This window comes from Myodes glareolus, chromosome 24 (assembly GCF_982192425.1).
Source record: "Myodes glareolus chromosome 24, mMyoGla1.1, whole genome shotgun sequence".
In the NCBI taxonomy this organism is placed as follows: domain Eukaryota; kingdom Metazoa; phylum Chordata; class Mammalia; order Rodentia; family Cricetidae; genus Myodes; species Myodes glareolus.
In genome coordinates, this window is record NC_142049.1 from 11,942,213 (window position 1) to 11,970,001 (window position 27,789).

Here is a 27,789-nt window from a genome sequence, read left to right on the forward strand (position 1 = left end):
GTGAGTTTTCACATAGGAAAATACTTTCTTAAAGTTAAACAGCTTTAGTTTTGGTATTTATAGCCAAGCTCCAGAAGCATCTGCTGGCCTGCCCTTCAAATGTCCTTGAAGAGAATCCAGGCATCAAGGCACCTTGATGGGTGAAATGACAAAAGAAATGTGATGTGAGCTCCACCTCTGCAGCCTGGCAGATCCTCTTAAGGATTCATAAAGACAGACTGAGGTTGGTAAGCAGTAGAAGTCTTGTGTTCATGACCAAGGTCTTCACTCCAAGAACACAGTTTAAACATCCAAAGATCTGGTCAAAACTTCCCTTTATACATTATGAAGTTCTGGAATAGAATTTCCAATAGCTAATTTTTAATTGTGTTATACTTCATTCTGTTCATCTTAGAGTGAAAGAAAATTTTATACAACCTGACTTTGGTGACGTATTAGCTACAGAACTGTGGCAGTGATTCAGTTCTGTAACATGGTCCTGAACGGTGCTTAATTTTTATGTCCCTCAGAAGCAATTTCAACAGACTCTGGTCTTTTTGTTATTGCTTCTGCTGTTATTATTGTTTGCTCTTTGAAACAAGGTCTCACTCTGTCTCCTAAGCTATTAAGGACGCACTATACAGCTTAAATTGGCCTTAAATTCGTAGTGATTCCCTGCCTTCCACTTCTGAATGCTGGAATTGTAGGCATAAGTCACCGTGCCCAGTACAACTTCATTTTTTGTTTGATTGTGGATTTGTTTGGGTTTTTTTGTTTTTTGTTTTGTTTTGTTTTTCAGCATCTTCCTCCGCTTCCCTTTAGCCACATTGCATAGGCTGAAAAGAAGTCCCCTGACTTCACATCCTCCTTTGGTGCCAAGTGGGAAACTTGAAGTGTTCTCCCACCCCTTACCCTCAAACACTGTAAGCCCTGCACCTTAGCCGCTGAAGATGTGAGTGACTTAACGTCACTACTTCTATCTCAAAATAAGAATGCAATTATCTAAGAAGCTAAGGCAGGAGAATCCTGAGTTTGAGACAAGTCTGTGCTACACAATAAAACCTTGCCTCAAGGGGAGTAGTTTTATTAGTACAAACCATATCAACAGCTTTGATTTTTCCAACCAAATTTTATGGAGGGATCTCTTCCATTTCGTAAGGAAAGTATATAATTGCAAAGGCCTACATTAAACATGATTGTTCAGACAGGCACATGGAATATCCTCAGTCATACAACATTTTACTGCTACCTTCTAATCATTTGGTTTCCAGTACATTCATATTTGCTAGAAATGATACATTTCTCTTAATGAAATTGCAAACAAGATGAAAATCATGACAAGGAACAACCTAAGAATGTCTATAGACAGTGTCCAGAGATTAGGGCTAAATTGCACTGTTTCTGTCATCTCTACCTCTTAACTTATATGGTAGGTGCTATTGTGCTACCTACATTTCATGAGTCAAAAATGAGCATTAGAGAAATTTGAAGAAAATTTCAAGGTTATGGACATTCTCAATCATAAGAGAATAAGTTTAGAACTCAAACGTTGGCCAGCATCAATGCCTGAGCTGGTAACAACTATGTTTGTTGCACCCCTCAAGAGTTTAATGGAAGCCAGGCCTGGAGAATCAAGTCTTTGTTAATGCTGAATATCAGTGACTCTAATAGGAAGTCTAAAGATTCACAGATTAAGCCCTGCTTCCCCCCCACAAAAAAAAAAAACTTGCTTCTGAGGACCCTGCATACCTTCATTTGAGTGATGTACAGCTGATGCTTAGTGGTGACCTTGTGCCTTAAAGCAGTCCTCCACTTCAGAAGTCATCAAGTAGAACACGTGACTCACATGCAAATATCTACAAGATTAGAAGTCAGTAGTTCTGGGCCCTTAAAACAGGATAAGGAATAAATGGATTAAGATCTGTGAAATAATAGACACAAATAATTGATTCCAATCAGAGAAGAAAAATAGCCTCCATCATTGTATTCTATCTTCATAACTCCTGCAGCATAGTATTGGATTTTCTTAACCTTTATTTTACTTAAGCACAGAGAAATATATTCACCAAGCTAGCATGTGGTAAATGGGCTCAGATTACATCTTTCTGGCTCATATAGTTTCCAATCTATTGTATTCCTACTCTAGTGGATATGAAGAAATTATGTTGCATCTATAAGATACAAGCTGGGTACAAAAGGGTTGGCAAACCATTTGTTATTAAGAAAAATCACAAACAAAGGTTAAAGTAAACCCAGTAATGGATGTGCCCTTCAAAGTGGGACAGGAGCCAGACGGAAGTGTTAGAATCTTTACCTGGAGCCATCTCGGGTCAGCAGGATCGCATGAGCTATAGTCAAAACTAATTCAATAACCAGTGTCTGAGAAACTGCAAGAAGGTTCAAGGTCAGATCCAAAGCAAGGCACCCTGAGGTAGGATCAGGACCAAGTTGGAAAGAGAAGTGTAAGGTCATTAACAACTTTGCTTTCAGAGAGTCAGCAGCTTAAAATGTCTGCCAGTATAAGCGAAGATCTGCAGTTTAAAGCTCATGTTTTTATGGAAATGAGAAAGGGGAAGATGTTTTATCTCAGGCTCAGTCATGTGAAGCGTCCTCAAGAGGTTGTACCTCAGATCCGTACCGACTGCAACTCATTGAAGATAGACTGGAGGAAGGTCGCATCAGGACAACATGGCGGACCATCTTTCTAGGGAGTCCCACAGCTAGAATCAACATCTGATGCTCAATTCACTACAAAATTTGACAGCTACTCTACAGTCATTTTTACTTGTTTTTTTTTCCCAATGCTTCCCATGTTCCTTTGGTGTTGTTGATGATGCAAACAAATCCCAGTGGACACCATGGCCTTAGTAACACTCCTGGGCTGAGAAGAACATAAGACAACTATTTCCAAAGTTGAAGTTGGAGACATTTGAGAGACAAGGGATCATGACTTCCAAGAGCCTTAATTGACACACAGTCCTTGGATTCTAGACAAGAATAGGCTCCAGGGAGGTTTATGCTCTGTAGGGGAAATGAAGAAATGCCTGGGAGCTTCTCCAAGCCTAGGGAACTTGGATAGACATAGAAGAGGGTGAAAGGTCACTCCTTTCCATCTCCTGCCCAAGCCCCAAGACAGCACAGACTTTAGAAGCCAAGGTCAGCAAAGCAAGACCTTGTCCCCCTGATAGAGTCAAGCAGCAATGGCTGCTTTCATTGGGTAGATGTTTTTCCTGATCCTTACCCATGAATTCAGGACGGCCATTCCTTTCTTTACTTGTACTTTTGTGAGGAAAAGAGTCTGTTCTGATGGACCCAAACCACTTGAAAGAGAAAGAAAAGAAATACCTAGTAGTGTCATGGGATACATCCATGGTTAGAACACTCTAGGAGATTCTCCCAGCTATGGGGAATGTTTTCCCCCACACTCACTGAAATCTTCTGACTTTGTTCTTTGTTTATTCTTCGTTGTTATCCTGAGAAAGTAGAGCAGTTAAAAATGACAGCTATTTTTCCAATTTATAATGAAAATAGTTAACAGAAAAATAGTGACCAAGAAATACAGCACTGAACTTGACAAGAGAGAAAACACCAAGGCCAAAGAGTGGTGTAAGAATCAACTAAAAAATCATGCAATGGGGGCTGGAGAGATGGCTCAGAGGTTAAGAGCACTGACTGCTCTTCCAGAGGTCCTGAGTTCAATTCCCAGCAACCACATGGTGGCTCACAGCCATCTATAATGAGATCTGGTGCCCTCTTCTGGCATGCAAGCATACATGGAAGGAATGTTGTGTACATAATAAGTAAATAAATCTTTAAAAAAAATCATGCAATGTTTTCACAGCATAAAACTGCCCCGAAAATCATATGTGAGGTAAAGACTGCTTGGAACTGCTCAGAGTTACCTCTCCGCCCTACAGCACCATATCTGCCTACCATATACGAAGTCATGCTTGATCCCCAGCACCAGAAAATTTAAGTATTTTTAAAATAAGAAATAACAAGCAACAACAATAAAACTTTTAATGGTTTAAAAACAGCCTCAGGAAAAACTAACAAATAAACAAAATATTTAAAAATTTATCTTTAAGAAACAATATCAGAAAAATTAACTTTTACAACTGGAAAGACTAAGAGGGGTAAATGGAAGAAGAATTGAGCGACAAAGCTTTCCAAAAATGAAAGGACAGTAGGTAAAACACTTTCGTATCTAAGTAATACACGATAAACACAAAAACCTATCTGTAAAAACCTACCAGTCCTGTAAAATCCCGATGGTCCTATAGCTCCTGTGTCACTACAAGACTGTACGTGAGCTGGGAACTCAGCCTGGAGACTTAAAATCACACGCACACACAGACAGAGACACTCAGAGAGACCTGGACATGGGTCATCCTTGATACAAGAATGGCAAATGTCTTACTTTATTGTGCTCAGGGGCAGCTTATACAGGGATCCTTAGCCACGCCCAGCTCTCGGGATCTTTCAGCTGCAGACTCATCAGCCTGCCATCAGGGTCTCGTGCTCAGAGCAGCAGCAGGCAGAGGATCAGAGACCAGCTCCCAACAACTATCCCAGGTTAATATCAGTAAAATAGATGTAATTCAGGGCTAGTTTTTAAACCAGAACTGCACTAAACTGGTCAATAAATTAAGGCAGATTCATACAGACCCCTATAAAAGAAAAAGCACTTTTTAATGGGTATTTACTCAATAGGGTGAAATTGTTTTTCTATACTTAGTCTACAAAATATCAATGGTAAATATGCTCAAAACCAAAGGGTTAGATCAAAGCATCCATGGAAAATTGGCAAGACGCAATATCACAGAACCAAAATGCACTGACCCCAACTTCAAGGACTGAATCCTGACAGCGACACACGACTTTGGCATCAGTAAGCTTAGCAGTCTTCTCATATGTGAAATGACCGTGTAAATTCTATAATATTTTCCTTCTATGTTTAGACTGCACAAGCCAACCCTGGGAAGCCTTGTACACACCTCTTTCCTGAGAAATTCATACTGCAAGCATCCATACCTTCTATTAAATACCCTCAGACTCTCACCAGGACCTCTGGAACTATGTGTGAGTACCTGATCCAAAGAAGGCTATGTTTAGGTCAGCAATCAACCTGTCAAAAACTGTCCAAAAAACATTTTGAGGTTACTGGCTAAACTTACTCAGTGAATTTTGAAATCCAATGTCCAATATAGTGGAGAGAGAATGTAATTGGCATTCTCAGCAACTATTCCAGGTTATTACCAGTAAAATAGATGTAATTCAGAGCTAGTTTTTAAACCAGAACTGCACCGGGTTAAAAATTGGTTAATAAATTAAGGTGGATTCATATAGAACCTTATAAGAGAAAAAGCACTTTTTAATGGGTATTTGCTCAATAGGGTGTAATTGTTTTTCAGCAGAGAACCGCAGTCTGAGAAAAGTAGAGGGGGGAAGCCATTAGGCATGTTAGTGAATAGCCGTGATAAGGGAAAACCAAAGGGTCGATAAAATAAAGCCTCTGGTATATAACAGAAGAGGGTTGGAAAAGAAACACTGGGTTAGTCGGGATTCTCCTGAGAAAGAGAACCAATAGAGGGCATGGAGATAAGGAAGAGCTGGCATGTTACAAGAACTGTTCACGTGAGTGAGGAGACTGAGAAGTTTCAGGATATGCCGTCTTCTTTGGAGATGAAGAAAATTGGTGGTACAACTCAATTTACGTCAGAAGGCGAGCCAAGAGCTCCAAAGAAGAAAATGGGCTTTCCAGGCCAAGCAGAAAGAGGGAATTCACACTCCATCCTCTTGTTCTGTGCGGGCAGAACTTCAGGAGTCTGTATACTACCCGCATACCCAGTCTGAAGAACTTAGTGCCTACATCATCGAGACGTGTGCTCAGAGCACATCCAGAAATAAGGGTTGTTTGGTTCTCTGAGTAATTCCTGAAAAAAAAATCCCATTAAGAGACATAATTAATGGTCACAATCAAATTATTCTTTGAGCCAGAACTATGGATAGACTTGAGCTAAGTGGTCTTTAAACATATAAAGGTACATTTCTAGTCTCTCATAAAAGAAGTGTAAAACTGATATTTTATTTCCCATCTTTCTTACTGTCAAACACTGAAGAGTTCAATATGAAATTTTTTATTTATGGGAAATGAAAGAACAAGCCCTGGGTAGGGGAGTTTGGCAACATCTAACAAAACAATACTTAAAATTGATCTAGTATGGAGCTAGTGAGAAACCTGGCACTGGGAAAATTCTCAGGAATCCACAAGGATGACCCCAGCTAAGACCCTAAGCAATAGTGGAGTGGGTACCTGAACTGGCCTTCTCCTGTAATCAGATTGATGAATACCTTAATTGTCATCATAAGAACCTTCATCTAGCAACTGATGGAAGTAGATGCAGAGATCCACAGCATCTGGGTCACTGGGCTGAGCTGCTGGAGTCCAGTACAAGAGAGGAAGGAGCAACAATATGAGCAAAGGGGTCATAATAGGGACACCCACAGAAACAGCTGATCTGAGCTAGTGAGAGCTCACCAACTCTGGACTGATAGTGGGGAAACCTGCATAGGACCAAACTAGGCCCTCTGAATGTGAGGGGCAGTTGTGTGGCTGAGGCAGTCTGTGGGGCCACTGGCAGTGGGACCAGGATTTATCCCTAGTGCTTGAACTGGCCTTTTGGAACCCATTCTTTTTGGAGGGATACCTTGCTCAGCCTAGATATAGGGAGGAAAACCTCGGTCCTACCTCAGAGTGATGTGTCAGATTTTGTTGATTCCTCATGGGAAGCCTTACCCTCTCTGAGGAATGGATGGGGAGCTTGGATGGGGGAAGGTGGGGAAGCAGGAGGAGGGAAGGGAGTAGAAACTCAAATGAGAAAAGATGGTTTAAAAAATAAAATTAATAAAAAATAAATAATAATAATTGACCTAGTGATACAACTCATAGAAAAACTCAAGTAGACACTGACCAAAGACAAAAATCTGTCTGTATGCATAAGGATATAAATGTGTGTGTGTATGTGTGTGTGTGGTTTGAAATAAAATAAATTATAACTGAAAATTGAATGTGTACTAATAAAGGGATCAACTGAACAACTGGCACACCAAGCTAACTGTGTACAGGTGACTAAACAACAAGAGATATTCTATATGCTGCCTGTGAAATAATTTCTAACTTTAATACTAAGAGAAAACAAAAGCTGAGGTAAAAAAGAATGTGCATATCACACTATTGCTAATGGGGGCAGGCTGGAGAGGTCACAAGAGCAAGGGGGCTGGCCCAGCCTCTCACCAGCTGCAGCACCCTGTAGACTGGCCTCTACACCTTGCCTGAGTAATGCAAGAGAGGAGAAGAGGGGAGAGGAGAGGGGAGGGGAGGGGAGGGGAGGGGAGGGGAGGGGAGGGGAGGGGAGGGGAGGGGAGGGGAGGGGAGAGGAGAGGAGAGGAGAGGAGAGGAGAGGAGAGGAGAGGAGAGGAGAGGAGAGGAGAGGAGAGAAAGAGAGAGAGAGCGCGCCCTGGTGGTGTAGAGGTGAGCAAACCAATTCTGAGGATGAGAGCAGGAGAAGTGGCCCTGCCCCTTGCTGCTTACTACATAGGGTAAGCTAGCCAGGGCAGTGCTGGTGTTGAGGATGAGGGAGAGCTGGCTGGTGTGTTCAGTAACCCAGCAACCACCCATACCCAGAACCAGGGCTATGAGCTGGCCCATCACATCATCCACGTCATCTATGATCTGCTGGAACATGTGGAAAAGTACCAGCCCTACAGGCCCAAAGTAGCAGGTTCTCCATGACAAAGGACAGTAACAAGATACCCGAGAGGATCCTCAGTGAGAGCCTAGTATCTATGACTTAGCAAAAACCAGAGACCGCAAACCAGACCAATGACTCATTGCACTGAACACTTTCAGTAGTGATATATGGACAAACAGTGTATTGTGGGGGTCACTGCATCACACTACAGCTTCCATGATGAGGTTTTTCTCTCTTTTTTTTTCCTTTCTTTTAAATTTTATGTTGTTTTATCCCGGGGTGGGGGGCAGGATTGCAAGGGTAGAAGACTGTTGAGAAGAGATGGGAAGACGAGCGGGATCGAGATGCATGATGTGAAAGCCACAAAGCATCAATAAAATGGAAGTTAGAAGAAAATCTGTCAGCCCTGAGTTAGCAAATACCATGGCAGTACCCTCAGAGAAAATAGGGGCTTGTGTTTCTGTTTAAGAACTCAGTGTCGTAGTCTATCCATAACCATGTCTCCCCTCAGGGCAAGTTTTTCTAACTCTGTTCACCTCCTCAGAACAGTGCTTCCAACTCTTAAGTCATGGGCAGCTCCAACGTCACCTTCACCCTGCCTTCTCCCAGCACAATTTGGTCCATCTCCAATGTCCTCCCAGCTTTCTGGACACCCACCATTGCTATCTTACCATCCAGTTTAAGTAGGGTCAAGACTTCTAACCTCCCATTCAGCATCTCCCAAACCCTCCATGCTGACACTTTGCTTCCATTTTACAATACACCATGTCCCTGTCGTATAATTAAGAAAGGGTTCGGTACCTCTGATGGCTGCTGAAAGACCGAGAGGGTGTTGTTGCTGATCCAGTTACTGCATCTAACTGTTCCCAGAAATCAACTGATTAGACAATTTGGAAAGTATTTTGCTTATGTTTAAAATTTCTTCTCTACATGGGATGAATTTGTACCGCTCAATTAGCTAATCCCCAAAGTAGGCAAGAGGGTTGGCAATCTTCACACTTCTGCAATTTCTGAGAAATCAGGATTCCATATTCCCTTAAAAGTTCAGAAGGCAAAGCTCTAATTTTTCACCAAAGTCTATTCCGCTTGGGTCAAAGGATTTGAAATGATTTACTATCCCAACAGGACAGCTACGCGATGTGGAAAAAAAAGACAAAAAACATTAAATCTTCAATTAAAGCATACTCCCCTTTCTAGACCACAGTCCCATCACCAAAAATAAGAGATTTATGGACTTGTTTATTTACTTTTCTGCTCTAAAAGTACAAATGTTTCTAATTTATCAGAGAATCTGGTGTTCAGTGAAATAATGACTTCGTCAGAAATATACAAAACCCCCACAACATTAACAGCCCAATATGGCGATAACTGATGGAGGACGACAGTCACGGGCAAACTGGAAGAAGTCCCCAGTTCTCAGCTGTTATGCTTGAGAGGTGATGAAGAACCACAGAGAACATGCCAGAGACTGCTTCAAGGTAACCACTGCTTGTGTTTGTGTTATGCTGAGTAAGCCACCAGGCATAGGAAACCACATATTCCAGGTTCAGGACATTTGACCATGAACTACAATTCATGACACTCATGTTTAAGCATCTTTGAGAGTAAAGAGCAGTACTTACTTGAGTAGATATAAGCAACACATTTGTTTCCCTGTTTTGATTGGTTCTAAGACATAGCAGTAGGACAACCAAGACAAAGGGTGCAGACAGGGCCCAGGGAGACGTGATGTTTATAGATCCGAATACACACTCTCTAAATCAGACTGTAGACTGTAGAACTAGCTCATTTCTGGGTCTTTCTCTCTGTGGAAACACATGATCTCTCATTCCCTCTTCCCTCTGCACATCTCTTTGTGAGGAAACTTTTCATTCATCTTAAAAACAGTCATAGCCATTCATATTCAAGGAAAATATGAACTTTCAGGAGGTGCAAAAAAAATGGAGACCTGAAACTGTTATTCTTAAAAATTCGATATTGGGCAAACCAATGAAAATGGACTCCTAGGGTTATATTAAAATGTTGGTTGAGTCGATGATGTTGCAGTCCACACAGGCTACTGCAGCAGCACAACACAATGGAATGCTTTATGAGCAACAGAAATGTATTTCTTAGTTTTAGAGGCTCTGAAACCCAAGATCAAAGTGCTGGTGGACACCGGGTCTGGTGAAGAACTGTTTCCTGGGTCAGAAATGGCCATCTTCACATTGTACTGTCTCACAGTAGAAGGGGTAAGAAGGTTCGCAAAGGCTATTTTTTAAGTACATAAGTGTCATTCGTAATGGCTTTGCCCTCCTGACCAACCAAACTGCCTCCCAGAGGCCTTGACTCCAAATGCTATTACATTGGCAAATACGCTTCTGCCTATGGATTGGGGGTACTTGGAAAAGGATGCACCCAAATACACCCATTCTCATTCCTTTTCTTTTTTAAGCATATTACGCCGGGACAGAGAGAATGGGAAATGAGGAAAAATAGCCCTTCTACGAACCTGGAAAATGAGGAGCAGAGCACAAGAAGGTACAAGATAGAGCCGAGTGAGCGACGGGGCATGTGTGTGAGTGTGCATGTGTGTGTGCATCCAGTGCTGAAGAGACAATCTGAACATCTCTTTAGGACAAAAGAGAAGTTACAGAACGAAAGGCTCAAAGGGGGAATTCGTAAAGAATGAGCCTGGAGACCATCGGGACAGGAGTCTGGGCTGGTGAGACAGTTCCCAGCTCCGCAGATCCTCTGTCAGCACCCAGATTCCATATATTCCCTTCCAATTCCCCACTCTGATAATGCCACCATTTCTTATGGCTTCATGGGTTCCCATTGACGGTTCTTTCTGAGTGAAGTGTTGGTCCTCCCATTGTCCTAATAAACTCTGATGAGACTTTTCAGATGGAACTCACAAATCTCCTTCACTATGAAGTTTACCGGATTATCATCTTCAAGTGACTGAAAACGCTTCTCTGTACTCAAAGACTTGTCAAGTACGAACTCCTGGGTCTGCCCATCCTACTAACTCCCCACCGGAAAAGGAATGTCTCAAAGCATGAAGACTATCCCTGGAGCATAGTATCTTACAGAGAAGCAAGCTTTCTAGTAATGTTCAAAAAGCCAATGATGCAAGAAGACTATCTGGGGGCTTTTGTGTCTTAGAAGTGAGAAAGAAGAAAAACATGAGTCCTTTGTGTACTGAAAAGGATGAAAGGGCCGAAGTCTGAGAAGAACACGAACCTTTCTGGAGAAGCATGCTGGGAAAGCCGAAACGATGGGAGAATTTAGGGGCTGAGAAGGCACTGACTGAGGCTTGCACACCACTAGCATCAGTTCATAAATAAGAATTTACGAAATTAAAGCTCATGACCTCCGTGTGAAGTGAAAAACGGCCCTTTCCACTCCCACAATCAATAGCTCTGTCTGGGAAGTAAAGTAAGAGTGATCAAATCAGATTTGAGGGACTTCTGGGGCAGGATGCCTCAGACAGCTGGGGCTTTCCGAAGGGCATGGAAGTACTAATATTCTGCCCAAGTCCAAGATCAAAGGCCTGCCAGCTCGCTCATGGAGAAGAAAATGTACTTAACAGGATTATGGGAACCTTTGAGTCTTAATCTGTTGCTGTGTGAAAACAGGAATTCTTGTCTACCAAATAGAATTTAGCATCAACTATTATATTTTTGAAAAAGCTATTTTGTCGTCATTATTAAGCAATAACTGGTATATGCTGTCAAACAAACAAGCAACAACAACAACAACAAAAAAAAAACAGATACAAATCTAATAGAATGGAGCACCTTGTCTTGTTTCCCTGAATCTTTTCTTAGACTTCTTCAATCTTAGAACATTCCAGACAGACCATTTGTAGCTATGAGTGACCTGGAAGAGCATCTGACAAATTGCCATTTTCTTGGACAGCAGTGTAGAACCTTGAACTTCCCAGGGTTCCTCCACATCAGTGGATGAACTGAGGCATGAAAAAAAGTCTTTTCTCATCTTTCTATAAATTATTTGTTCCTGTAACATGTTACAAAAATGAGGTTAAATTGCCTTTAATAGTTCCTTTTTAATTAATCAGTGAATTATTCAGTATACTCCTAAGAAATTTTTCCCTAGAAAATTGCTAAAAAACCATCTTGAAAATTACAACCCTACAGATCATCAGAAAACATGCTTTCTTGAGATCACTTCCTTTCTTAAGAGTAGCACAATAAAAACAATTTTTTAAAGAAAAAAGAATTTCAGAAAGTAGAGATTTTTATTGAATAAAGACTAAATGCTCCAAGAGTAACGGAGGGAAAAACTGTGACCAACGGAAGAGATGGTGGGTTGATTCTAGAAGACAGGGGCAGAAGGGCTGAAGGAGTCAACTGAAGGCATGGGGTGTCAGAAAGGGACCTGGCCAGGAGAAAGAAACCTACTAAAATGCAGCAAATGCCTCAAGAAAACCAGACTGTCATATTACATAGCACACTGATTCCCAAACATGCTTTATAAAATAAAGAAAGTGGGAATCCTGTTCAAACAAGATGGAGAAATACTCTAAGCCATTTTAGAGATTATCAGAGCACACTCACATGTTAGCTGTGCCAAGTCTTCATGCAGATGAGAAATATTTAGAGTATTTTTCAAACCTCTAATTAAACACGGTGTGCATCACTGTGCTGCTTAATTGCCTGCCACAACTGTATACACCAGCATCTGGTCCATGGACTCACATTCCAGATGTGCTTGGCCTTTTTCAACGCTTTCTGAGATGCACTCAACCCTAGAGCACACCATGCCAAACTTACTCTGTGAAAGGAACAAATGGTAAATATTTTACACTTTGCTAGGTATGCGTAAGCTTTTTTACTAATCTGTCTATATTATTTCCCAGATAGTTTTCAAATGTAAGAAAAAGTCACAGGCTCCAAGTCATACAGAAAGAAGTCATTGAAAAATTTTAGCTCTGTGCCTCTTGCCTACCACAGACCTTTTTTGTTTTCCTGCCTCATGCGTGCACGTGTACATATGTATGTATGTATCTCTGTGTATTCTCACACACATTACCATAGTTCTGCTATAGAGAGAGAATGTACTTTAGAGAATGACTCAGACACACCCAAGCCCAGTCATCGGCTAACAGGCTGGGTAAATGCCTTTATGAGCCTCCATATATTCCTGGACCTGACATCTCACTTTCCTTAGAGACCCCAGATAATTTGCACACAGGCAACATCCCACACAGCAGGGAAATCTGCTAATGAAAAACAAGAGTGGTGACAATGTGGGATTAGAGGTGGGGCTGTGGGAGAAGAACGGAGATAGGGCTCATTATCTCAGAGATGTTTTCAAACCTTCTTCAGGGAAAAACCTCCATCTCCCTTACGTTATCAGAGGTAAAAATGGAAAAAGCATTTGGACACAGGAGGGGCAGCCATCGGTCCTCCATGGAGTCTCCGCTCCCAGGCATAGACTGGTGGGGATAGCTGTGAGGAGATGTTTCACCTCACCTGAATCCCTCCTGGCTATAAACGGGATTCGCTCAAGGCTGCAGTAATGACTCGGAGGGGGAAAAGAAAGAAAATAAAGATCACCATCTGACTAACAATTAAGGTTCATACAGCTTAATAACCGATTCTTCTAACGCTTCCAGCTTCCACCCCACAGAAGCGTCTTGCTTGACTCTACGGTGCGGTGCGGGTAACTTCACTCCAGAGGGCTGTGACAGTCAGGTCAGCTTAAGCTTGTGCCTCCCCACCTCCTTGTATAGTCAAATGACTCGAAGTCTGGAACTTGAAGTTGGTCAAGGTGAAAGTACTCACACCCTTATGACACAGAAAGTATAGGAAACAGTATTTACCTAGTTATTTATCATGAACCCATTTCCAGCACATCACAGTTTCACACCTTGGACTTGGAATACGTAAATACAAGTGGGCAGTGCTTCAAGGAAGCCTTGATAGGAATTCTATAGCCCCTTGCATTTTGGTTGCTGGGAATTACTAAAAGGAGCGCCATATGAATAGCTAACACAAGCTAAGTGTTCACAGGGCAATTAAGCCTCTTAACATCCTAGAAGTAAATCAAGTGAAATCCCGAGAGAGACATGATTTAACCATCCCTCTCACCTAAAGTGCTTTCGTGATCCAATTTCAGGTCCAAGAACACTACCTCTGCCTTACATCTTCAGAATCATGACTGCACACATAGGATTTTTCTCTGTGGGGAAAAATTACTCCTCTCTTTATTGGAAAATGGCCCAATAAATTCCAGTTGGCACAAAAGAAACGTGTATGTAGCAACAGGCAGGTTATATTGTATTGCAGAGTCTCAAAATCCATAACTATGCCTGGTTCTAGGAGCTTTCTACCCCATGCCCCAGCCTTAGGCTGGGACAGATGCTGTCTAGTTACTGTCAATCATTCTAGCAAGAATCCCTGATATACAACAAGTATTGTGGAAATTAGGGAGCAAATCATGCAACACTGTCATGATTACAGATTTACTTTCCAGCTCGAGTACAGCATTTCCCACACAATCAAGCCATTCCTTGGTGTCTGAGGACAGGAGGCAAGACATGGGTCCTTGTCAGTTATCAGTTCCCTTGACCCAAGGATAGAACTGGACCAGAAGAAAACTGCCCTCAATCTGCATCAGCCACGGGACAGCTACGAGAAGCTGACTGCTTGGACTAAACCCCTGAAAGTCGAGTGCTTTCTCATCTCTCATCTCTCCTAAGGAGGTGTGAGATTCCAAAGCCTCCATGTCCCTCATTTGCCTGTTCACCAGTGATGACTGGAGAAGACAGAGCCGAAAAGTCTTTCAGGCTTCCTCCTCTCTCTCTGCAAGAACCCAGCTCTCTCCCATAATTCTCCAAGCACTTCTCTTACATCTGCTCTTAAGGTGTCAAGAAATTTTCCCACAGGTAGTTAGATGATTTAGAACAGAAATCAGTGTGCAATGTGTAACCATGGATATGTGAGCAGTGAGACAGATCAGTGTGTCACTGCCTACATTCGACCATAATTCAGTTACAAACAAAACACATTTACAGTCTCTTTTTGATATTCAGAGGATGCTGATAATTTCATCAGTATAAGGAAAAGTTTTCAAAAATAGCTAAAAATGAAGCACAAAGAGATGCCTGCAGGAATTAGTTTCTAAACCATGAATTATCAACCTTGCTCTTGCTTGTTCAGTTCTTAAACGATTTTGTTAAAGTATATTTATAACTGTATCCCACATTTTAAATTAAATGGACACTTTGTAAGTTTACACTATCTTGACTTTGGATCATCTTTATTTCAAGAGAAATGTAATATTACTTCATCCATATTTAGTTCATCATTCCCCCATTTTACTTCATAAAAGCTATTCAATATTTTTCAATATTTTAATTGTTGTTTTACAGCAGAGTCTTAGGTAGCCCAGGCTAATCTCAATCTAATCTTGGGTACTTGGTTCATACCCAAGGCTCATGTTCATGGTCCTCTTCCTATTACCTTCCACTTATGAAAATATGCCACCACACTTGGCTATGATTCTTGTTTGTATTTATTAACTATATAAAACAATAAGTGTCATTGTGACATTTCACACACACACATACATGAAACATGTTAATCATGTTTGTGCCTCCATTACCTTCTCTTATGACTCCACCATTCTCCTTTTGATACTGTTTCTCTTCTCTAAAGGTTTTTCTTCTGCTCTCATTTTTATATAGATATCACACAGGAGAGAACACACCCAGTATTTGTCTGACTATAGCTTATTCCAATTAGCATGACAGTCTCCAGTCCCATCCATATCCTGCAAACAGCATTATTCTGTTTTATTTGCTGCTAAATAATACTCCATTGTATGTATCCGCTATGTTTTCTGTAATCATCTATTAATGGATACATAAATTAATTCTATAACTTGGGTATTGTGAATAACACTGAGATAGATAAACATAGATGTATAGGTATCTCTTCTGTGTGCTGACTTTGATTCCCTTAAGTTTATATGTGGGGTGAAGCAATTATATCACCAGTAGTTAGAATTTTAGTTTTTGAGGAACCTTCTGTAGCCGAAAGTTTTCTGTGTCCTTCCCAGACCCACTAGGCTGGTTTCTCTCCTGCCTGCTGGTCAGTAGTCACTTTTTTGTGGGTCCAGTTTAAAGAGCACATTGTCAGCAGTCAAAGGCAAGAGCAGTTTCTTTGCCTGGTTGATAACCTTGCCATAATGAAAGCAAACTGCATAAGGAGTTTCTTCAATACCCATCATCCTTTTTGAAGTAATTGTGGTGCTGTCAGCAGATTTGTCTCACTGTCAAGAAAAGTCTATGTTTTTAAAACATTTTAAATGCCACATTCTGTAGGTCTTTGAAGTGTTTGAAGATTATCCATCTATCTGAAATATATCTCTGTTTTATCTTGAAAATCTAACATGACTATAAGTTTGATAGATATGGGTAACTATTAGCCTGTATTTCTTTATTTTCCTGAATAACTTTTAAGAACTAAAACTTCATATTGTGTAATAATACAAGCTGTATAGGTATAAGCTACATAGGTAATACCTTAAGCAAAAATAGAAACAGATGTGCAGTATAAGGACAATATCCTTAATTTTGTATCAACATACAAAAATATCTTAAACAGTAGAAACATATATATATATATATAGCATAACAAAATAACCTTAAATTTGTATCAATATACAAAAATCCTTTAACCAAGAATAGAAACATATATATAATGTAATAAAATTAATTTTAAATTTTATTATTATAACAAAATCCATGCTGATTAAAAAATATCTGAGATTAATAGTTGTCTTTTTATTCTATATTTCTATACTCCCCTAAATATAGCAAATATCCATAACCCAACAAACAACCAAAGACCATCCATACACCGTAACTTTGGGAAATGTGGATGCTGTTTGCTTCAATCTGCTTCCTGCTATCTGTAGGCAAAGTATATTTAGGGTCTCTGAGAAAATTTGAGTTAAAGGCCAAGTCCTGGGAAGACCAATTATAACTTTTGTTGATAGATATCACCTGTCAAGGTTCAGGAGGTCTCTTTGGATCAAAGCTGGTCCATATTAACCTGAAATGAACCCATAGCCTCTTGTTTCTTATGGAAACAAAAGCAAAACTGCTTCTCCAAAGCAATATATCTTTTAAGTTCCACTTTACAAATATATTTTTTGACTTCTGTCTTAAAGTTAAGGAATTTTTAAAATATTTAAGTTGGTATATTTTATCAGTCTCTCTTTCAATTCTGTCTTTCAGTAGCTGTCTCTTGCTCATCAGCCATGAAAAAAATTCAAAATCAACACAATAACATACAGGATCCAGACTCCCTGTGTATTTTCCATTTCTATGTGGCTTATTCTTTTTTGTTATTATTTTATTTTTCTCCTTAAAGACTTTATTATATTATTTTTTTAGATTATTTATTCTTTTCTTTAACTTTCGATACTCTTTTATTTCTTTCTTAAGCCTAAGCACATTGTAAAACATATGGGAACCTGTTTAGAGGTTTTTTTCATCTGGACCTCATTTACTATGTATCTTTTAGCCTTTTGTCTGTATGAACAAAAGCTAAATCCACCACACAGTGTGTAGCTGATTGGCCTCTCTGTACTGAGGCCTGTGTGAGACTGTGAAAGGCCACCACGCCACTTAGCCCATGGCAACTGGTGACAGGCTCCATCTTGCAGACAGCTGTTGGGAGATGTGTCTCTGCACTGCTGCTGGCATGAGACTGTGAGACTAGGAAGCCCGGTGCGGCTCAGTTTCTGTGTGTTCAGAACCTTTCAAAGCTTTCTCAGGTCCCATGTGAATACACGCCAGACAGTGGGTGCCATTTGCAACCACAAGTTTTCTGTATCCTGCCTGGTTCTGCTGTACTAGTTTCTCTCCTGCCTACTGCTCCCCGCAGCCACTTACAAAGTGACTTTTTGAGAGACTTAATTAGTTATAATTGTTTGACCTATGGTTCAGGCTGTTGTTGGCTAGTTCTTACATTTAAGTCAACCCATTTTTAATAATCTGTGTATCAGTACATGGCTTTGTGGTGTCACCTGTTCTCTAGTATATCTTGTGTTCCAGAAACTTTCTGGCTCCTCTCTCAGCCCCACCCTTCTTTATCTGTATCTCGGCTTGCATTTCCTGCCTAGCTATATTCTGCCCTGCCATGGGTCAAAGCAGTATTATTCATCAACCAATAAAAGTGGTACATATTCACAGCACATAGAAGGGCATCCCACACAACCTTCATTCTATTTCCCTTAGTGGCTGCATTAATTTACATTTTCTTGAACAGTTGGTAGGGGTTCCTTTCCCCTGCAACCTACTTAAATGTCAGCATCTATTGAAAAATCTAACAATAAAGTATTCTGTCAAATAGTTAGGGATAGATTCTAGTCAACTGTAGCTTCAAAAGCTACTGTGAAATGTTCATCATAACAGAGCCTAGGATCCCCTGACAGAGATTTCAGGAGGGCGAGGCAGTGTTTACAGAGTCTTCCTTCTAGGGCTTGGGTAGCAAGTGAGAGTTGTCTCAAATTATTCCTTTCTGGGCACCACTACATTATGGTGGCTTGAACCCTGCCCTGTCTTTAGGTGAGTGAAGAAACACCAAGGTATGGCGGAAAAGGCATCAATATCATTAAGTCCTAAGGTAATCTTTGATCTTATGGGAGCTAAACCAGCTTGTGCCCTAGGTTTCTCATCTTAGTGCAAGGTAGGACTAGTGCTGTGCCTCATAGGTTTTACAAGGGTCCATTTAAACATATGTGCTGGTTAGTTTTAACTGTCAGCTTGACAGAGCCCAGAAGCAAGAGAAGGAAACCTAACTTGCAGAATTGTCCGAGTCAGACAGGCCTGCGGGCATGTCTGTGGAGGATTGCTTCAGCTGATAATTAATGCGGGAAGCAGTATGACTTGAGCAGGGACCCTGACCTGAATCACGGTGAGGAAAGATATCTGAGCATAGGTAGGAAGCAAGCACTCAGCATGGGCCTGAGCGTTTTATTCTGCATCTGAGAGTGCATGCGATGTCACGAGCTGCTTATATTCTCCGCCTGACCTCCCTTCAGTGAGAAACTGGAACCTGGAACAGTAAGCCAAAATAAGCCCCTCTCTCCCCAAAACTGCTTTTGTCAGAGATTTGTCACGGAAACTGAAACCAGAATAATATGTAAAGCATTTTTTAGCAAAGAACATGGCTTGAGAAGCCAGTGTTGTGAGCTGACAAAGAATTTGGAAACAGACTCGTGTTTAAACCTCACATCTTCTTTTATTCCCTTTGACATTTATTCATTTGTTCTTTGGAAAGCTTAATAGAGTTCTCTGGCTGTTCTCTTTCCCTCTGTTCAAGTGTGGGTAAAATTTATGCCAAAACGATGACAGCAGAGGATCTTTTTATTCCTACATCCTCTTCCTTACGGGGAGGTGTACTGGGGAAAATATCTTTGTTTAAAGCAAGACACAAGGGCAGATGGAGTTGGTGTTGAGGCCAGTGAACAAAGGTCCCCCTTCGAGGACTTCAGAGCATCCAGGTGACACCCACTGCATGGTGAAGATGGAGACCATTCTGAACGAAGCTGGTGCCCTCTACCAGATACCCCAGAGGAAAAGCTCTTATTACCATTTCAAGAGATGCTAGCAATGGGTACCACTGATAAGGCAGAACCCTGGAACCCTGCACTCGCCATGTGCATCCTGTGCTGCCATGGAGGGAAAGGAAGCAGCTGCAAGTCACTTTCCTGTTTTTCAATCGAGGAAGGAGGACTTGTGCTTATTCTGCCAGATCCAGATTTATCAGTGAAAAGCAAGCTCGCCCTCAACGACGCATTTTTATTTGCTTATTCCAACAACATGGAACACCTATCTCGTGCTATAGACGGGTGGCACACAAAGGCCCTGAAGGGAGATCAGAAGAGTAGACAGCGTAAAACAGCACAGTAAAGACCTCTGGGCTCAGTCAGCACAGCTGAGGCGGCCGTTTCCTAGAGGAGGCACTGTAGAGCAAGAGTGCGTGAGCCATAGTTCTGTGCTATGGAAGGAAGAAGGCAAAGTTAGAGAGGAAGGGGACACCAGCAGCACAAACATCGAACAACATAAATGCCAGCCCAGAGTAGGGAAGAAAGGCATTGCAAGAGGAGTGAGTAGAGCCAGGTAGAACCAGGGCGGTATAGAAGACAGCCACACTACACTGAGTCAAAGATCGCATGCAGGAAGAGTGAGCCTGAAAAGGTAGAATGGTAGCAGCATGATACGGGCAATCCTTGGAAGAGAGCATGTTAGAACGGAGAGGAATATGAAGAGGCAGCACTAGAGACATCCAAGGAATGAGAGAAACCAGAGTTCAAAGAGGCGAGGTCCCAGTCTCCATGTCTCACAGAAGCTAAATGGCAGAGCAAGGACTGGAAAGGCAGCTTCCTCTTGTCATCCAGGCCTGGATTTTCTTCTCTGTACTAATTAAGGATATAGTGGGTTGGATTAAACATTTCCAGCCTGACACAAACACTGAGAGTGGGTCCGTGAACTGACAATACCCTCCAGACCTCTTGCCCATATCAAGGGCAGGAAGAGGGAAAAACCCCAAACATCCTCCGAAGCCAGGCTTACAGCCAATTTCCATAGGAAAAAGAACAATGGAGCAATTACAAATGCCAGAAATAATCGAAACATCCAGTGCTAAAACAGTGATTTAACAATAACTTAACAATAAATAAGTAATAAACTCATTTATGTGAGTATTCCTCAACTACTACAAATTTATAAATAAAATTGTATTCAATTATCTATAAAATAACACCAAGGAAAGTAATATAAAAATAATACTATATAAAAGATAAAATAAAAAATAACAGTAAGATAAATAAACCAAAAATGTCAGTAAATTATTTATCAAAACAATGATGAAGTAAGTGTTTAAATACTGAAGAATACAAGGCCTATGTGTAAACATTCATCAATATAGACAGGTTTGTATAATATATAATATATATATATGTTATATTTCTCTTTCCACTCTTTTTTCACTGAAAACAACAGATAAACTCTACCAGCTATAGTGAGAGGCCATCAGGGTACATCTACCTATGTGTCTGGAATTATACTACAAGTGTTAGAAGATAGAAAATAGTTAAAAAGACCATGCTCAAAAATCTTAAATAGAAGACTGAGGCAACTTCAGATTCAGGTATATAGCTGCATTTCAGTAACTGTTGACAGATGGGCAGGCGGACGGATGGACAGACAGATGGATGGATGGATGGATAAATGGATGGATGGATGGACGGACGGACGGACGGACGGACGGATGGATGAAATAGACCTATGTGCAAGATTCTCTGTGATCAATTCAACAGGATCTTTATCTCATTCAATAAGAGGAATATTCTGGAATCTCTCTTTCCAGGACCACTTTCTAGTATGGATCTGCACAGCTCTGATGAACAAGACTTTTGAGTGAGTTTTGACATTTTCATGTTTCCATTGTTCATAGGCACACGAGCATGAACAGAAGTCAGACATTGGGACTATCACCTTAAGAACTACCCTTTAGGGTGTAGTGAGAAGCTGCGGGCAGGCCTGTTTTTTGTCCCACCCAGCTCCCGCACAGCTAGCTTAGTCCCAGAAATAACAACACACAAATTGTATTCATTTAAACACTGCCTAGCCCATTATCTCTAGAGAGTTAGTTACTGGCTAACTCTCACATCTTGATTAACCCATTTCTAATAATCTGTATAGCACCACGAGGTGGTGGCTTACCGGAAAAGATTCAGCATGTCTGACCTGGTGGCTGGCTCCATGGCATCTGCCTCATTGCCCTCTTCCCAGCATTCTGTTCTGTTTACTCCGCCTACCTAATTTTCTGTCCTATCAGAGGGCCAAGGCAGTCTCTTTATTAACCAATGAAAATAACAATAGATAGAAGACCCTTCTACATCATTAGGGTGCTAGAAATTTTTGGATTGTAACCACTGTCCGGGACGCATCATGGGAATCTCTCACATTGGAGCCACAGCTACAAGGCAAGGGGAAGCTCCTAAAACCTGAGCACTTTGTTAGTATCCCCTGAAAGGAGGAAGCAACTTCCAGGGTATGTGCAGTTTCCCATTTTCTGTATCAGACCTCTTTCTACTTGAAATACCTATAATGGCTTCTTTCCTAAGCAGAACCCTAACTAACATGGGTTGCATACAACCAAATGCAAGACAGAGATGTCCCTGGGATTCCATGAGCACCAAGTTAGACTCATGATACCCTGGCCAATCCTGATGAGCCAAGCAGGTGCCTAATCTATTTGTACATGGACAAATACCTCTTCTTCCTGGTTACCTCACTCAAATAGCTCTTCCCTCATGTATGCAAGCTTCTCTTCCTTCTTTAGCATCAGAACAGATGTGATTGTTTTTGAACGACTTTGAACAATTGTAAATCAATATCGGCCTTCATCAGGAACTAATGTTTACCTTTCAGTTTCCTGACAGTAATGGCCAACTCTTCTGATATAAGCTTAAAAAAAATCTCAACAAAATCATTGAGAAATCTTGTTCCGAGGCCACCCACTTCCAGAAATGACTTCCAGATGAATCTAGCCCTGTGTGCATAGGTGTCATGGAAGACCAAGTAGTTCAAAGGCCATTCTGTGCAATAGCATTCTGGACAGCTCTCTCAGGCCACCTCTTATTCATTCAACAGAGGTCACACGTATCTGACAAGTGACAGGCACTGGTGCTGGGAAAGAGGTAGAATGACACCAAGGTCTGGTCCCCTTCATAAGAAACTGAAGACAGGCCCCAGGTAGCAACACATGAGGAAACCGTAAGCCTAGAAAGAGGTTTCTTTTCCAGCCCAATAGGCAGTGCTTTAACCTATGTGTTACACAAATAAAAATAAAAACCAAGAGATGGAAGGTTCATCAACTGCTGAGTAGAAGTAATTTGACTCCCAGGCAGGAAATATGTAAACAGACTGCTGAGATTCTAGAAGGGCGGGGCCTTAGATGAGGGGAAACCGAGTGAGTGTTTTAAAGCCAGGAACTGCAGTGCAAAGCATTTGGAAAGTGGAGGCAGGAGCATCAGGGGTTCGAGTTCATCCTAAGTTACACAGAGAATTGAGATCCTGTATCAATCAATAAATACATCAATTAAAAAAAAAACAAACGCAAAGAACCACAAGTATCATTCAATCCATAAACAAACACCAAGAACCACAAGTCTCTGCCCCTAAACCTCTGCCTGCCACTCACGGCCAGTGACATTTGGACTTGCTCCTAGATGTACGTAAGTGTCGTATGGCTACAACGGTTGGTGCTTTATACCCCTACCTTGGATGATGACTTTCAAAGTCCCAAGAAGACTTTTCTCCTCTGCATGTGTTATCTAATTTCAAAACAAGGTCCCCAGCTGTCATTTTAAAGTCAAGTCTGCACCACTGGCAGCAGGCTGGATGGCACATTAGGGCTCATTAATAGAGCAACAGTGTAATTTATCATCCAACCAGGGTGCCAATTTGGATAAAAGAGTGCGGTGAGGATAATTACAATAGGAGGCCATAGCAACTGTAATCAGGACTGCCCTACGGAGAACCATAGCCACCCTAATGTGGAAATAAAAGGGACACGCCATTGTTGAGCTTCTGTGTAATACTCCGCCAGCTGTTTGCTTAGGCCTTCTTTCATGTTAATCCTCACAGCAACTTCATGAAGCAAATGCTATCTGTTCCCATTTTACACTTAAGGATGCCAGGCTCAGATAATTAAGGAAATTGCCCAAGGCTGAAAAAAAAAACATGATAGGTGTTATTACAATTATGGTGAATTCAGATCACCATAATTGTAATAGCCATTCTCAAGACAGTCATTGTATGGACTCTGAGGTATGAATTTTTGTCTCAGGTGACCCTGGTTGAGACCAAACACACAGGTTTTCATTCACAAGTGTGAACTAGCTATTTACCGTGCTGTGCATTTCAGCATTTGGTTGGATGTCAACCACAGAATCAAGTCAATTCAGCAGCCATTTAGTCTAAACTATGTGTTCTGGCTACACAGTTGGAGAGATGGCACAGGCTGTGAGGGATCACACAAAAGAGAGGAAAGAAATTTTTAAAAATTAAATAATTACAGAAATGCATGGTAAGTTCCAGGACAGAGGAATCTCCAAGATCACAGGCAGTCACCCCGGGGAAGCTCTCATGCAGCAAGCAGGACATGAACGGAAAATTCTAAGACTGGTCTAGGAAGAGTCAAGAATTAAGCCTAAGAAAGATCATGTGCTCTTAGCACATGTAGCAATATAAAAAGTCCTTCAAGGAAAAGGCAGGAATCTGTTTAGCTCGAGAGAGGGCTTAGCAACCCTCATCTGGACAAAAGGCAACAATACCACACTTCCTCATCTTTTCAGCCCAAGGCTATGACGTAAAGTTAGGTAATTGCTATCCAGGAATTAAAGCTCAATCAGAGCTAAAGGGCCGTTTGTGTTTCCACCCTTCTTGACTTTAAACTTCTCTCCTCATACTGATGGGTTCTCTTTTGACCATCTCTGGCCTTGGCTATCCCATGATGTCTCATTTCTACCTCTGCTTTCTCTAGTAGCACTCACTTCCAGCTATCCATATGCCCGCCCCCCACAGACTCTTGGCTTTGGACTCAGTCACCAGATGAAGGGCATCAGGGAGGTGATTAGATCTTGAGTTCACTATCTTTCTGACAGGTTCTATCCACTGCTGGGTTTCAAATTTGAGTGCCCTCTTCTGAGGTTCTGAAACTGTGGAAGGTAGAACCCGGATGGAGGAAAGAGGATCTTGGAGTGCATTTTGTCCAATCCTCCTCTCAGCATTCTCTCTCCCTTCCTCCAGTGAGGTTTCCCCTGAGTTGAAGAGCCTCTGCCACATACTCCTATTGCCAGCTATAATGTAGTGCCTCAGTATAGATTCAGAAACACAGAACCAATGGACCATAGACTAGAACATCTTAAACCAAAAGTGAAAAATACGTGTTTCTTCTTTTAAACTATTCTTCAGGTATTTTGCTATAACAATGACAAGCCTACACATTGGTTAACACCTCAAATCTTGGTTTCTTTGAGATCCTAGACTCACCCCTTACTGCATACTATCCTTGTGTCAACTTATTTATTTACTGGTGGAGACCTATATCCTTGGGTCTCCTGAAATTGCTATTACAGGATGAGAGTCACTGAAGCTATTCAGTCTAAGAACGGTTTCTATGTGCTAACCAAGCTCACTCATGGCTACAAAGGATTATGAACTGAGAACTCCCCAGAGAGGGAATAATTCATCACAGGCCTGATTATAGATGTGCACAGCATGAATTCAGACACCCAACTTGGGGGCAAGTGGGAGCTGAAATTAAGCCCTTTCCTAATTAATGGGCCAGTACTAGATGCTTGCCAAAGCCACACACTAGCAAGGCTGCAGACACTAGAAGATCACCTTCAATTAATGTGTGTGAACATGAACTGTAGAACTACAGTAGCCCCAGCAACACGAGAAACAACAAATAAGGGATGTCCTTCCAGAAAGCAGAACAGGGACAATGGTTGACGTAACAAGGAATTTACTCACCGCCCTGGTAGGAAGACTTCAGGTATTCTGTCCATGAAGATTGATCATAGTTTCAGACCAGCAGCCATGCCAACACTTTGCCAGTCCTAGATTTATCTTAATCCAATCAAGAAGACAACTAAGACCAGTCATCACAGGTATACCTTCCTCCAACTCCACATGGAGTGCAGGAATATCAGTCCAGGGTATCAGTTGACATCTGCTGGAGAACTCATTGATGGTGAGAAGTCCCTACAAATGGTGGTGATCAGTGGTGGTGTTTACCAATGCTTTGACAGCTATATTTGAATTTAAGACAATTCTAAGCAGGAAACTACATACCAAAATGCTGGACCAGAGAGATAGACATGTTCCTTGGTCAAACAAACAAGCAAACAAACAAACAACATAGATTTAATGTGCTATCAACTCCCAGTAATTAAATGTAACAATAAGCGGTAAACATGCAGAATCCTCTTTTCATTACCTTCATTACCTCCAAAGGTGCCCCCTAGCTGGATATGCTGTCTGCCATAAACATGTCCAAAATCCGTCTCATCATCACGTGCTTTCCTCATTCCCCAATATGTCTGTTCTTCATCTTGGAAGTGAATGCATAAGAAACTGAAGGCGCTGTGTATGGTGTTTCTGTGGAGTGGGGATTGTGTGGAGGTGAAAGTGGAAATGGAGTATTCATAGGAAGTGTGTGCGTGTGTGTAAGTCTGAGAGGAGGGTGAGCGCAGGCGAATGAGTGTGGGAAGGACAACTGTGGAGGAGGAAGAGTGTAGTGTGAGTAGGGAAGGATGAGTATGGGGAAGGGCATCTGGGGAAGAAGAGCATAGGGGAGAGAGAGCGGAGGGACTGTGAGTGTGAGCAGAGGCTAAGCCATAAGGAAGGAGAGTGTTGGAGAAGAATGCTGAGGAAGAGTGTGGAAGAAGGCGAGTATGAGGGGAGAAAAGAATGGAGTGGAAAGTGTGGGAGGGGGAAGACAGAAGAGGGGCTATGTAGAAGATGAATGAGGGCTGGGCAGTGGTGGAGCACACCTTTAATCCAAGCACTCATGATGCGGGAGAATTGTCTGTATTCTGTCAATCATATTTTAATAAAATGCTGATTGGCCAGGCAGGCAGTATAGGCGGGAAAGCCAGACAGGAAGTAGGGGTGGAGCAAAGAGACTGGGAGTATTCTGGAAGCAGAAGCTCTCTCAGCGACTCGTGTGCAGACCACTGAAGAGGCAGCATGTAACTTGCCCAGCTGAGAAAGGTACGGAGTCATGTGCTACATAGATAAGGATAATGGGGTAACATAAGTTATAAGAGCTAATAAGTAGCCAGAGCTAAGGGCCAATCAGTTTATAACCTTATGGAGTCCTGTGTGTGATTTCTCTTTGGTATTTGCCAGCTGTGAGTTACCGGGCAGGACAAGAAACCCCAACAAGCCGCCCCCCCCCTCATGTTACACACTCAGGAGGCAGAGGCAAGAGAATCTTGAGTTCGAGGTCAGCCTGGTCTACAGAGATAGTCCCAGGACAAGTTCCAAAGCTACACAGAGAAATCCTGTCTCAAAAAAAAAAAAAAAAGAAAAGAAAAAAAAAAAAAGATTAATGAGGAGGAGGGGAAGGTAGGAGAATGGGGAAGAGTAAAGAGATAAAGGAGACTTGAGCTCTCCCCTCTTCCCACAGTAGAGTTTCTATATGGTAAGGTCTCAGCTTACGCAAAGCACCAAGTCTATGTGCCCTCTGCGGCCTCGGGAAAATTTGTAAGAAAGCAAAGGACTTATATATGCTAGGTAAGGACTCTACCAAGGAGATAGATCTTTACAGTAAAGATCCTACAGAACATAGAGAGTTCCACGACAAAACAAAAGCCACTGTTACTGTCAGGACTCTCTTTCAGCTTGGGCAAAACAGGATAGGGTGGTAGAGTAGGGGTTACCATGACTGCTCCTATAATAACCTCTACTATGTGGGGAGAGTGCTGGACAGCTTTGAAAGAGACTCATTCTGTGCTTCCTCATTTATCCCAAATAAAATTAGCAGGAACATGAAGCCACTCTTTCTGGCACTTGAGGGAAACCACAAAGACCACATGGAGCAGGTGTCTACCAGGTCTATGAACCTCTGACCTGTTGACTTCCCACTGGCCTACTGGTCTTTTCATCAAGTCCTTATATTTAATATGGGCAACTATTCCCACTCCACCCAGGAAAGGGCATGGTAGATAAAGGGTCAGGTAGGCCAGTAGTACCCATTTGTCTATTAGATTTCTAATCTCCCAGTCACGCACCTATCCATCCATGTGTTCAGTCTTCACTTGTTCAATCTCCATCAAAGACCCCAGAAGAGTGAAATGTTACCTAATGACAGGGACCTCAAGCTGCCTGGACAGTCATTCAAAGTTCCTCTGCATCATTGGCCTACCAAAGTTCAGCAGTCGCTTTTCTATAAAGAAAACAAACTCTTTGATACCCATCATCCTCTTTGAAGTAATTGGTCCTGCCAGAAGC

General features: G+C 41.7%; 1 long non-coding RNA gene across 1 annotated transcript; it reads right to left on the bottom strand.

The window, feature by feature from the left end:
* On the bottom strand, positions 1-27,789 carry LOC125401015 (uncharacterized). The gene is made up of 3 exons (XR_007232183.3): positions 27,570-27,789; positions 1,729-1,866; positions 1-132 (listed from the first exon to the last, which is right to left on the bottom strand). It is a non-coding gene; the product is annotated as an uncharacterized LOC125401015 (long non-coding RNA).